Here is a 13843-nt window from a genome sequence, read left to right on the forward strand (position 1 = left end):
ACCCCGCACACAGAGACCTAACCTGGAGGCTGCTCCAGGTGTGCGGGTAACTGACACAGGTAGCGGAGGAGGGCAAAGGGACCAGCAAGCAGGAAGGGACTTTGTTCTCCCAGCTGACACATGCGCTGCCTGCCTACAGCTACCTCTATCACCATGACAAGGCAGAAGAATTTGGTCCAGTCCAGAATCACCCAGACAACCCCCGAGAGACGGCCTGGGGAGATAGACTTAACCAGTCTCCCTGAAAAAGAATTCAAAATAAAGGTCATAACCATGCTGATGGATCTGCAGAGAAATATGCAAGAGCTAAAGGAACAAGTACAGAGGGAGACGACAGAAGTAAAACAATCTCTGGAAGGACTTAAGAGCAGACTGGATGAGGTGCAAGAGCTGTTACAGAGGGGCCTTGAACCAAGAATACTGAATCCAACATGATTATCATTTAGATATGAAGGAGGGATTTAAAAATTCCCAGACAAGCAAAAGTTGAGGGAATTTGGCTCCCACAAACCACCTCTACAGGGTATTTTAGAGGGACTGCTCTAGATGGAAGAAATAGATGTCACCAGAGAAAATAAAATCACAGCAAAGAAGACCAACCAAATACTAACTAAAGGCACAAAAATAAAATCAACTACTCACAAAAGGAGTCAAAGGAAACACAAAAGAACACAGAATAAAACACCTAACATATAAAGATTGGAGGAGGAGAAATAAGAAGGCAGGGAAAGAATCATCAGACTGTGCTTACAATAGCTAAATAAGTGACTTGAGTTAGACAGTTAGATAGTAAAGAAGCTAACCTTGAACCTTTGGTAACTACAAATCTAAAGCCTGCAATGGGAATAAGTACATATCTCTCAATAATCACCCTAAATGTAATGGACTGAATGCACCAATCAAAAGACACAGAGTACCAGAATGGATAAAAAAGCAAGACCCATCTATATGCTGCTTAAAAGAGACCTCAAACCCAGAGACATACACAGACTAAAAGTCAAGGGATGAAAAAAGATATTTCATGCAAGCAATAGGGAGAAAAAAGCAGGTGTAGCAGTACTGGTATCAGACAAAATAGACTTCAAAACAAAGAAAGTAACAAGGGATAAAGAAGGACATTACATAATGATAAAGGGGTCAGTCCAACAAGAGGATATAACCATTCTAAATATATATGCACCCAATACAGGAGCACCAGCATATGGGAAACAAATACTAACAGAAGTAAAGGAGGAAATAGAATGCAATGCATTTGTTCTAGGAGATTTGAACACACCACTCACTCCAAAGGACAGATCCAGCAGACAGAAAATAAGTAGGGACACAGAGGCACTGAACAACACACTAGAACAGATGGATCTAATAGACATCTATAGAACTCAACACCCAAAAGCAGCAGGGTACACATTCTTCTCAAGTGCACATGGAACATTCTCCAGAATAGATCACATACTAGGCCACAAAAAGAGCCTCAGTAAATTAAAAAAGATTGAAATTCTACTAACCAACTTCTCAGACCACAAAGGCATAGAACTAGAAATAAATTGTACAAAGAAAGCAAAAAGGCTCACAAACACATGGAGGCTGAACAGCATGCTTCTAAATAACCAATGGATCAATGACCAAATTAAACAGAGATCAAGCAATATAGAGACAAATGACACTGAAAGCATAAAGCCCCAACTTCTGTGGGACACAGCAAAGGCAGTTCTAAGGGGAAAATACATAGCAATCCAGGCCAGGCCTATCTAAAGAAGGAAGAACATTCCCAAATGAATAGTCTAAAGTCACAATTACTGAAACTGGAAAAAGAAAAAATGAAGCCCAAAGTCAGCAGAAGGAGGGACATAATAAAGATCAGAGAGGAAATAAAATTGAGAAGAATAAAATACTAGAAAAAAATCAATGAAGCCAAGAGCTGGTTCTTTGAAAAAATAAACAAAATAGATGAGCCCCTAGCCAGACTTATTAAGAGAAAAAGAGAATCTGCACATATCAACAGAATCAGAAATGAGAAGGGAAAAATCATGACGGACCCCACAGAAATACAAAGAATTATTAGAGAATACAATGAAAATCTGTATGCTAACAAACTAGAAAACCTAGAAGAAATGGACAACTTCCTAGAAAAATACAACCTTCCAAGACTGACCAAGGAAGAAACAGAAAATCTAAACAGACCAATTACCAGCAAAGAAATTGAAGCGGTAATCAAAAAACTACCCAAGAACAAAACCCCTGGGCCAGATAGATTCACCACTGAATTTTATCAGATATATAGAGAAGGCATAATACCCATTCTCCTTAAAGTTTTCCAAAAAATAGAAGAGGAGGGAATACTCCCAAACTCATTCTATGAAGCCAGCATCACCCTAATACCAGGCAAAGACACCACCAAAAAAGAAAATTACAGACCAATAACCCTGTTGAACATAGATGCAAAAATACTCAATAAAATATTAGCAAACCGAGTTCAAAAATACATCAAGAGGATCATACACCATGATCAAGTGGAATTCATCTCAGGAATGCAAGGATGGTACAATATTTGAAAATCCATCAACATCATCCACCACATCAACAAAAAGAAGGATAGAAGCCACATGATCATCTCCATAGATGCTGTAAAAGCATTTGAAAATATTCAACATCCATTCATGATAAAAACTCTCGACAAAATGGGCATAGAGGGCAAGTACCTCAACATAATAAAGGCCATATATGATAAACCCACAGCCAACATCATGCTTAACAGCGAGAAGCTGAAAGCTTTTCCTCTAAGATTGGGAACCAGACAGGGATGCCCACTCTCCCCACTGTTATTCAACAGAGTACTGGAGGTCCTAGCCATGGCAATGAGACAAAACAAAGAAATACAAGGCATCCAGATTAGTAAAGAGGAAGTTAAACTGTCATTATTTGCAAATGACATGATATTGTACATAAAAAACCCTAAAGAGTCCATTCCAAAACTACTAGGACTAATCTGAATTCAGCAAAGTTGCAGGATACAAAATTAATACACAGAAATCTGTGGCTTTCCTATACACTAACAATGAATTAACAGAAAGAAAAATCAGGAAAACAATTCCATTCACAATTGCATCAAAAAGAATAAAATACCTAGGAATAAACCTAACCAAGGAAGTGAAAGACCTATACCCTGAAAACTACAAGACACTCTTAAGAGAAATTAAAGAGGTCACTAACACATGGAAACTCATCCCATGCTCCTGGCTAGGAGGAATTAATATTGTCAAAATGGCCATCCTGCCTAAAGCAATCTACAGATTCAATGCAATGCCTATCAAAATACCAACAACACTCTTCAATGAACTGTAACAAATAGTTCAAAAATTCATATGGAACCACAAAAGACCCTGATAGCCAAAGCAATCCTGAGAAAGAAGAATAAAGCAGGGGGGATCTCACTTCCCAACTTAAAGCTGTACTACAAAGCCACAGTAATCAAGACAATTTGGTACTGGCACAAGAACAGACCCACAGACCAGTGGAATAGAATAGAGACTCCAGGTATTAACCCAAACATACACAGTCAATTAATATATGATAAAGGAGCCATGGACATACAATAGGGAAATTACAGCCTCTTCAACAGCTGGTGTTGGCAAAACTGGACAGCTACATGCAAGAGAATGAAACTGGACCTTTGTCTAACCCCATACACAAAAGTAAATTTGAAATGGATCAAAGACCTGAATGTAAGTCATGAAACCATAAAACTCTTAGAAAAAAACATAGGCAAAAATCTCTTGGACATAAACATGAGCAACTTCTTCATGAACATATCTCCCTGGGCAAGGGAAACAAAACCAAAAATGAACAAGTGGGACTATATCAAGCTGAAAAGCTTCTGTATAGCAAAGGACACCATCAATAGAACAAAAAGGCATCCTACAGTATGGGAGAATATATTCATAAATGACAGATCCAATAAAGGGTTGACATCCAATATATATAAAGAGCTCACACACCTCAACAAACAAAAAGCAAATAATCCAATTAAAAAATGGGCAGAGGAGCTGAACAGACAGTTGTCCAAAGAAGAAATTCAGATGGCCAACAGACACATGAAAAGATGCTCCACATCGCTAGTTATCAGAGAAATGCAACTTAGAACCACAATGAGATATCACCGCACACCAGTAAGGATGGCCACCATCCAAAAGACAAACAACAACAAATGTTGGTGAGGTTGTGGAGAAAGGGGAACCCTCCTACACTGCTGGTGGGAATGTAAACTAGTTCAACCACTGTGGAAAGCAGTATGGAGGTTCCTCAAAAAGCTCAAAATAGAAATTGCATTTGACACAGGAATTCCACTTCTAGGAATTTACCCTAAGAATACAGCAGCCCAGTTTGAAAAAGACAGATGCACCCCTATGTTTATTGCAGCACTATTTACAATAGCCAAGAAATGGAAGCAACCTAAGTGTCCATCTGTAGATGAATGGATAAAGAAGATGTGGTACATATACACAATGGAATATTATTCAGCCATAAGAAGGAAACAAATCCTACCATTTGCAACAACATGGATGGAGCTGGAGGGTATTATGCTCTGTGAAATAAGCCTGGCAGAGAAAGACAAATAGCAAATGATTTCACTCATCTGTGGAGTATAAGAACAAAGAAAAAACTGAAGGAACAAAACAGCAGCAGAATCACAGAACCCAAGAATGGACTAACAGTTACCACAGGGAAAGGGAATGGGGACCATGGGTGGGAAGGGAGGGATAAGGGCGGGGACAAAAGAAAGAGGGCATTACGATTAGCATGTACAGTGCGTGGGGGACATGGGGAGGGCTGCGCAACACAGAGGAGACAAGTAGTAATTCTACAGCATCTTACTATGCTGATGGACAGTGACTGTAATGGGGTTGTGGGGGGACTTAGTGATGGGGGAAGCTTTGTAAACATAATGTTCCTCATGTAACTGTAGATTAATTATACAAAAAAAAAAAAACAGAATGCCAAAAGAGAACCCAAAGAATGGGAGAAAGCAGCTGCACGTTGTGTATCTGATAAGGGTCTTGTATCTAGAATATATGAAGATCTCTTACAACCCAAAAATAAAAAGACAAACTTTACCCAATTTAAAATGGGCAGAGGAGATGAATAGATTGTTCTCCCAAGAAGATATGCAATTGACTAGTAAATACATGAAAACAAGCTCAACATCATTAACCATTAAGAAAGTGCACATTAAAATCATGCCGACATGCCACAACACATCCACAATAATAAAAAAGACAGATAATAACAAGTATTGGCAAGGATGTGAGAAATTGGAACCGTTATATATTGCTGGTGGGAAAGCAAAATGGTGCATTTGCTATAGAAAACAGTCTGGCTGCTCCTTCAAGGATTAAACAAGAGTTACCTTATAAGCCATAAATCCCACTCCTAGGTATGTACCCCAGAGTAATGAAAACATAAGTCCACACAAAAACTTGTGCAGGAATAATTAGAGAAGCCTTATTTACAGTAGCCAAAGAGCTGAAAAACCAAATGTCCACCAACTGACAGATGGATAAACAAAATAAGGCATATCCATACAATGCAATATTATTCAGACATAAAATGGCATGAAGTAGGTGCATGATACAACATGAATGATCCTTGAAGACATGCTAAGTGAAAGTAGTCAGGCACAAAAGACATTTCATTCCTCATTACATTATTTCATTTATATGAATGTCCCCAGAAGGCAAATCTATATATAGAGAGAATGATAGTCGTTGCCGAAGGCTGGGTGCTTTGGGAGGGGTGGGGAGTAACTGGTAGTGGATACAAAGTGTTCTACGGATGTTGAAGATATTCTGAAATCAATTGTCATGATAGATGTACAACTCTGAATGCATTAGAAACCATTGAATTGCACACTTTATGTGGGTGAATTGTAGGGTATGTGAATTGTACCTCAGTAAAGCTGCTTTTTGTAATTATTATTTTTTATTATCAAATGTACATCACAGTGTTTCAACAGCCCCCCTCCCTCTGCCCCTGCCCGTTCTCCTCCCGCTGGGTAACCACTAGTCACTTCTCAGTGTCTATGAGTCTAATGCTGACTAAAGCTGTTTTTAAAAAATGGAGAGAAATACAGCACTAAACTATGTTTTCTACCTTTATCTTGCATCTACCTACCACTTCAGCATTTTATTAAAAATAAAAATAATAATAATAATAGAAGGAGAAAAATGGGATCAACATATAAATCAAGTACAAAAATCAAACGAATATTCATATTTGACCTGATTGTTTATAGGTCATAATGCTTGATCAAAACCGAAAGTTTCTGTGATGAATGCCCTTGTACTGTTCACCATGTAAGAACTTATTCACTATGTAAGAATTCGTTCACCATGTAAGAACTTGTTCGTTATGCTTCAGAAGATTGGAGACTGACGAGAATTAGGCTTGAGATGGATTAATGATTGTACATTGAGCGTTGACCCCCCTATACTGAATTTTATTGTTGTTAACAACCATTTGATCAATAAATATGAGAGATGCCCTCTCAAAAAAAAAAAAAAAAACACACACACAAAAAAAATGGAGAGAAAATCCTAGAAGACTGCAGAGAGTGACATTGAATATTATTCAAAGCATCAGGGGTCCAATCGTCTTCAGATCTCTCAATAGCAACATTAAAATCTAGTCGTCTGTGAAGCAATGCCTTAAAGATTCTGAGGGAAAATTATTTTCAACTGAGACTTCTATACCTAGAAAAACTATCACTACAGTGTGAGAGTAGAATGTAAACATTTTCAGTTATGCAAGACTTGAAAAAATTTATATCCCATGCAAATTTCCTCAGGAAGTTATTGGAGGTCATGATCCAGCCATAGATGGGCATAAACCAAGAAAGAAGAAATAGAATCTGGGGAAGCCAGAGATCCATTAAGGAAAGAGAAGAAAAATAGTTTCAGGATGTTGACGAAGAGAAGTTTAAGGATGAGGGCCATGATCTATCAGTTCAGATGGAGGCAGGAGAACCGAATTCTTTTTCAGAGGAAAAAAAAAATTTAAAAAGATCTGGAACTGTTAGTGAAAATATATGTTGAGAATTGCTTTTTAGGACTTTTGCAGGATGTGGAAGGTTTAACTATGGTTCAAAAGAAAAAAAGCAAATGGAAAAAAATGAGTCAGTGATTAAATCTGGAGAAAAGAAGTTTACAAAGGGAAGGTAATGAGAGCATATTTGTTGGTTCAGCTCTAAACACTATTTACTGATTGTGAATGTAATGAAGAAATATGGTCTTTTGATATTGAAAGGTGAAGAGAAAGGGTGTAAGTGAACCTCATCTGTCATGATAGAGACAGTATCTAAATTGGACCTCTCTGGAGATAGCAATGATAGCAATAAATACTTTATTTAGGGGATAAAAACCAGAATAACTAAATGAGTTGAAGTGGTTGCTTTTGGAGAACAGGATGGAATGGGGTAGGAGAGTGCTGTTTTTGTTATAACCCTTTAGCACTGTTTGATTCTGCATGTATTACTTTGGGAAAATAAAAATTAATGAAGGATATATGAGGGGAAACCATGACAGTAAGGGTCTTCCCTTTTGAGATTTTCCTGTCCTCTGAAGCAATTCCCCTTTTAAAACTGAGCAAACAACCCTCTCCATTTTTTAAGATGTCTTGTAAAGTGCATCCTCACCCTTAAAAGGAGCCCCAGGAGGCAGACATCATGGGGTCAAAAGAGATGGTGCTCTGTAAAATATGAAGCTGCATGTTTATCAAGGAAGACAGACGTAAATACCCCCATTTCATATACTAGAAAACAGAGACCCCCAAAAGGGAACTAACCCCCCAAATCACAGCCAGGTGGTGGCTGAGCTGGGATGATGGCTCCCTGTCCTCTTTGCACTCGGCTGGCATCAGGCCCAGGTGCCTCTTAGCACTCATGCTGCCGCATCTCCCCTCTCCCCCATCTGACCCCACCTTGCCTGCAGACACTTTCCACAACTTCCCTGGCTCTGAGCCCCACCTGGCGGTGATCCTTAATGTGAGGGCCCTTGATGTTGTCACCCATCAAGCTCTCATCCTGGTCATAGGCTGAGCCCAGATGCTGGTCAAAGACTGAGCCCCTATCCCTTGCCACTAACTCCCTTAATAAAGTTTACAATTGAGCATAAGTTGGGCCTGGGGTAGAAGACATGGGTGGATGGGTTCTGTCCCTCTCCAGTGCTGTCTCAAGGGCAGAGATGTGTAGCTGTGTCCTGGCCAGACTCTCTTATGGCTCCACTCCATCCTGGCCACAGCCTGTGAATCCATGTCGGTGCCCTCACACTGCTCCTCTTTGTGTGGGTGGAGGACTGTGAGACCCATGGTACACTTTGAGCAAAGATCGTCTGTGATGAGTCATTCTTGCTCAAAACAAGGAAGTCTGGTATGGGCAGCATTCTTTCTGGCTTCTCAGTTTCAAGAGAGTAACCTCATCAATCAAGAACGACTATGAATTGGTTGTTTCCCACCCTGGAATCTTTACTCCCATCTCTCACCAGGGAAGCATTTCTCCACCGTGATTTCCAGGAGTCGCCAGAATGCTGGCTTGTTACAGTTGCTGCCCTGCTGTTAGTGACAGGCACCTCCTCCAGGCAGTCCTCTAGGGTCAGTTGGAAGGCTGATTTCTAACCATTCTCATCTCTTAGGCCCAGGAGAAGGTGGAAGGTCAAGGGAGGGGCAGGGGCAGATACTGGGTCTGGGCAACCTGAAGGGGAGAAGACAAGGGGGCAGGCACAGGATCATGGTCTTGATACACCACTGAGTGATAAAATACTAGGACTGTCAGGAAGCTCAAAGCCCTCCTTTCCTGACTCCACATCAGACAGATGGAGATATAGGTCCCTGGTGAAGGAATTTCCCAAGATCCCACAGTGACTCGGGAACTGAATGGGGGCCCAAAGTGTGGATTTTTGGTGATGACGATAAGCCTTGGGCAGGCCAGAAGAGGACTCCTGGAGAAGGCTCAGGGAGACAGAAAGAGGTTCCGGGGAAGGAAGGCCTTAACTATCTGAGTTGCCCAGCCCCGGCAGCTCTAGTGGAGGGCACGGAGGGTCATAGTTCCTCATTATCAGATGCATGGCTAGGATTGGTTGGATCACAGTATGGGGCTGTATCCAGTCTTCCAGGGGAGAGCTCACTCGCTCTCTTGGCCATGTTTCCCTTTCTGGGATTGGAACCCAGCTGTGTTCCCCACAATTGTGGGATTCCTCTGCTTAACCTAAGGGTCTTCTTTCACTTCTGAGTCCTCCACATTGAGAGCAGCTCCCTTGAGTGGCTGCCCAGCCCTCCAGTTACCCGTGGGTGGCCCCGAGGCACTGGAGATGCAAGAGACTTCCGGACCCACAGTGAGAGTATGTGTTTGAAAAGGGAAGTTGGGAGAGGGTCACCCTGGTGGAGGCGGCCTGTGGGAGCAGACTTGGTTGGAGAAGATCATGGTAGACAGGTGGGAGCCCTACCCCTCCTCCAAGCCAAGGGGCTGGGCTGCAGCTTCAGGGTGGAAAGAGGCCCTTGGGCTGTTGCCCCAGTGGCCTTCCCAGTACCACCCCAAATCCTCCCAGCCTGCATCCCAATGCTGTTTTTTGGGCCTCTGGTGGCCTTGTCGCCCTAGGCCCATTGTCTCCCCGCTGTGGCTGGTCATGCAGCTCTCTGCCACTAGGCTGGCAGCTCTCTGAAAGTCAAGCGCTGCGGAGTGGGCCCTCCAGGAAGCAGACACTGGCTTGAAGCTCAGCGTGCTGGATGTTTTTAGGGGGAGCTCTTGACGTGAACCCTGTGGAAGGGGGTGGAAGAGGCAAAACTGGGCAGAAGGAGAAGTCAAGCTGCAATGCAGGCCCAGCCTCGGCGCCTCACCGGGAGCTCTGGAGCGGGAACGGCCTGTCACAGTCCCATACTGGGTTACAATAGCCGGGCCCTTTTGCCACACCTGGGTTAGTCTTTGGACGTAGATCTCTTAGAGAAGGGCATGACCTCTGGTGAGGCAAGCATCTGCAGCTGAGGGACTCCTTGGAGGAGCTGACAGCTGCGGCACTCCTGCTGCCAGGCAAGAAGTCCTTCCCCGAAGGGGAGCAGGGCATCGCATCTCTATGCCTACTCTCCTGGGTTTTAGTGAGCTTTTCAAGAATGCTTTTTGAATGAATGACTGAATGAATGAATAAACAGATGACCTTGAAAGAAGCCCCTAAGGCATTTGGCCTCACTCTCCCCATCTATTAAATAGATCTTCTACACTTCTACACTCATGCTGTGAAAGGCAAAGCTCACTATCAGCACCATGTCCCGTGGATGTATGAAGCCTCCCCAGTTCTCTTTGAGTGGGCACCTTGTGGTTGGGGCTAGCACACTGAGGGGTGCAGTGGGTAGTGGAGGACAGGTGGGGCGGGCTTGACAATTTGTGGCTGCTGCTTTAGGGGAAAACACAGCTGCCTCTTCCTCAGAGCGGTCAGTGAGGCCAAGGGGACGGGAGGAGCGCTTGCTGGGTGGGCCATGGGCACTTGGTCACTGTCCAGAGGAAAACCACAGCTTCAAGAGCCCGAAGACCCAAGGAAAGGTGGCGGGTGAGCCGGGTGAGAGCCGGCACTCGGGAGCGGGCATGTGGACAGCCTGTCACCTCACAGGCCAGCACTGCTCCATCTTGCAGGGCAGCACCTGTTGGATGTCGTGAGAAATACTGACTCCTGGGTCTCTGTGCAAGAAACAGGGTGGAGCTGGTAAGCCCTGGGGAAAGACCCTCGCTGGTCTCCCCACTTTCCTGGGAAGATGGGGGCAATTCTTGAATTTGAAAAAATTCATCTAGGATATCCTTATCTGTAGACTCATAGTCAGCAACTTTGCTTGTGCAGTAATTTCACCATCATCATGATAGTCTAGAGGGCTGCTGTCTTGCACTGCATTCACCTACTGATGCTTCCAGTAACTGAAATGTCTTCCTCTGTCAGTTTTCTTCCCTTTCCTCATTGTAAGAAAATGAGATATTCTGAATTCTCATCCGTGTGCAATGAAAGCTAAAAAAAAACCAAAGGTGACATCTCCAGACGTCTTTTATGCCTTCTTGAAAGGTGGCCGTACTTTGGACAAAGTAGTAAGAAAACTGAAGGATGGTGTAATAACGATTCATATCACTGCTGAATTGTCCTGCCAGGCAATTCCATCATTTTTATGTTTAAGCATATTGGGAATAGTTGGTGAGTATGACGGAATAGTTCCTAGGAAGGTGAAATACTAAATATTTTTTTAGGAAAAATAAGATCAGTAAAATCTTATGATGTACCTTAGATTTATAAAGGATCCAATGGATCTAAGAGAGTAAGTTTCATTCTACTAAAAACTGATTGAAATTTCTCTTTGATTTTTGGAAACCCTCTGTGACAGAATAAAAGTAATAAAATATCAATCCTTACAAATATTTAGAACTGTTCAAAAAAGAAACTAAAAAATTTAAATTGGGTCTAATGGGTCCTGATGGTATACTTAGAGTTAAAATGAAATTCCTCAAGGGGATTTGACTAAAGGTGTACTTCTTCTGTACCCAAACAGGGAGAAATAAGTAGAATTTCTAATCTGTGAGTCTGACATAAAATGAGACCCCATGCAAATGACAAATGACATGCAAAAAGATGTAAATACATGAGGACAGTAGCCAGGGCCCCGGTGCTCCTGATGGACGGGGGACACTGGCTTCCTCTGGGTGGAGGGTAGTGCCAACAGAGCTGCCCTGACCTCCTCCCAGGTTTTCCCCAGGGTCCCTCTGGATGGGAGACCCAGGCCCAAGGGCTGCTTTTGCTTCCCTGTGTCTTCTTTCAGCCACCCACAGGGGCCTCTATGGCCTACCGGAGCCCTGAGGCTTGACATTCTGCACCTCCACCTCTGCTCAGATGCTCTGCTCTCCCTGCTGCATGGACTTTGAGGCTGGAGTGTGGCATTGGTTGGAGGGCACTACTGGGTCAGGACGTCAGGGCATAGTGGATGGTCCTTTGGCACATCTTGACTTCCTTCAGGGTCTCTTCTCACAGCCTGTACCATATGTCTGCCTTTTCTCTTTCCTGCAGCTCCTGTAAGTTCATCTTTTCTACTTTTTCATCTTTTAGTTTGCTGGGCATGACCTCCAAGTCCAGACATAGCTCCATGGTCTCTTTGACACTCACCCTCTCAACTTACTCAGCCCCAACCTCTCAAATCCCCAACCAGGAAGGAACTTCCAGCCTTAACAGAATCACTGGATTTAGGTTGAACCTTCCACGGTAAACAACTATAAATGCTAAGCAAAATATATACAACCGTTTTCAGGCACTAGACATCAGCCAATGCAGGTCTATGATCTTTGACAGATAGAGGGCCCATGAGGCGAGCCCCACATTTACCCACTTTCTCCCCGAGGCCATTTTCCAAGCTGAGGTGTGGGAAGCGGGACCAAGCTGGAATTAATAGTCTCACGGAGTCAAGAAAATGGATATCTGCTATTGGATTTAGAGTGTAGGATACAAAAATCTTTGTTAAAAATTCCCCTTCATTCCTTGGCCAACAACTAACCTGCGCATGTTCAGGGTGAGACTCTGAGAGATCCTGCAGACAGTAGCCATTGAGAAGCTGGATTGCTGAACAGACTTCAGAGGCCAAACAGTCCTGGAATCCAGATCCAGGCGGAAGAGGGAGATCTTGGTGAATGCCCCGGAGATTCAGTTGGAATTCCAGAAAGGCTATGCTCTAGGAGAAAGGGCAAAACAGAAAAGACCTATCCTAACAAAGCCTCTACGAATGAAGGTGATCCAGTAGTAATTTAAGCGCTTACCAGAATAAAACCTAATACTTTTTGGAGGATGATAATATCATGCACAGGTTCTAAAATATACCAACTACAATCAAGAATTACTGGATAGTGTGAAGAAGCAGGAAAAAGTGGCACAAAAATCAAAAGACAAAAGAGGTAATAAAAACAGATAGAGATGGTTCAGATATTGGATTTAGCAAGCAAGGGCTTTTAAATAAGTAAGATTAATATGTAAAAGAGAATAGAGCAAAAAATGGGTAAAATGGTTGAAAAGTCTGAGTAAACAGAAAATTTGAATCTATAAAAACGAAAATAATTGGTACTCAAGATTGCAAAATATAGTATCTGAACTTAAGAACTCACTGGATGGTATTAACAAGAGACTGTTTAAAAGTAGAAGACAGGAATAGAGACCAGTCAATAGAAATTATCCAATTGAAGCACAGAGTGAAAAACAATAGAGGAATAAACAGAACTGAGCATAAGGAATGTGTGGGAAATGCTCAAAGTATCTATCATATGTATTTGGAGTTTCACAAGGAGAGAAGAGATGGTGCCAAGAATATTTTCTCGCACAAGAGAGAATAGGACAAAAGCAATATTTGAAGAAATAATGACTGAGAATTTTGCAAAAATGATAAGGCATCAAGACACAGATTCAAGAATGTCAATATGCTCCAAGCAGGGTTAGTATAAAGAAAACTACACCTAGGCCCGTCAGGGTTAAATTCCTGAAAATCTAAGACAAAGCAGAAAATCTCAGAAGCAAATACATTTTTAAAAAGAGAGAGAGAGAAGGGAAGGATAAGGGGGGAAAGGGGGGGCATTACTATTAGCAGACATAATGTAGGGGGGCATGGGGAGGGCTGTATAACACAGAGAAGACAAGTAGTGACTCTATAGCATCCTACTATGCTGATGGACAGTGACTGTGATGGGGTATGCGGGGGGCCTTGGTGATGGGGGGAGTCTAGTAACCATAATGTTCCTCATGTAATTGTAGATTAATGATACCAAAATAAAATTTAAAAAAATAACAAAAAAAAA

Source organism: Manis javanica, chromosome 8, assembly GCF_040802235.1.
Source record: "Manis javanica isolate MJ-LG chromosome 8, MJ_LKY, whole genome shotgun sequence".
Lineage (NCBI taxonomy): Eukaryota > Metazoa > Chordata > Mammalia > Pholidota > Manidae > Manis > Manis javanica.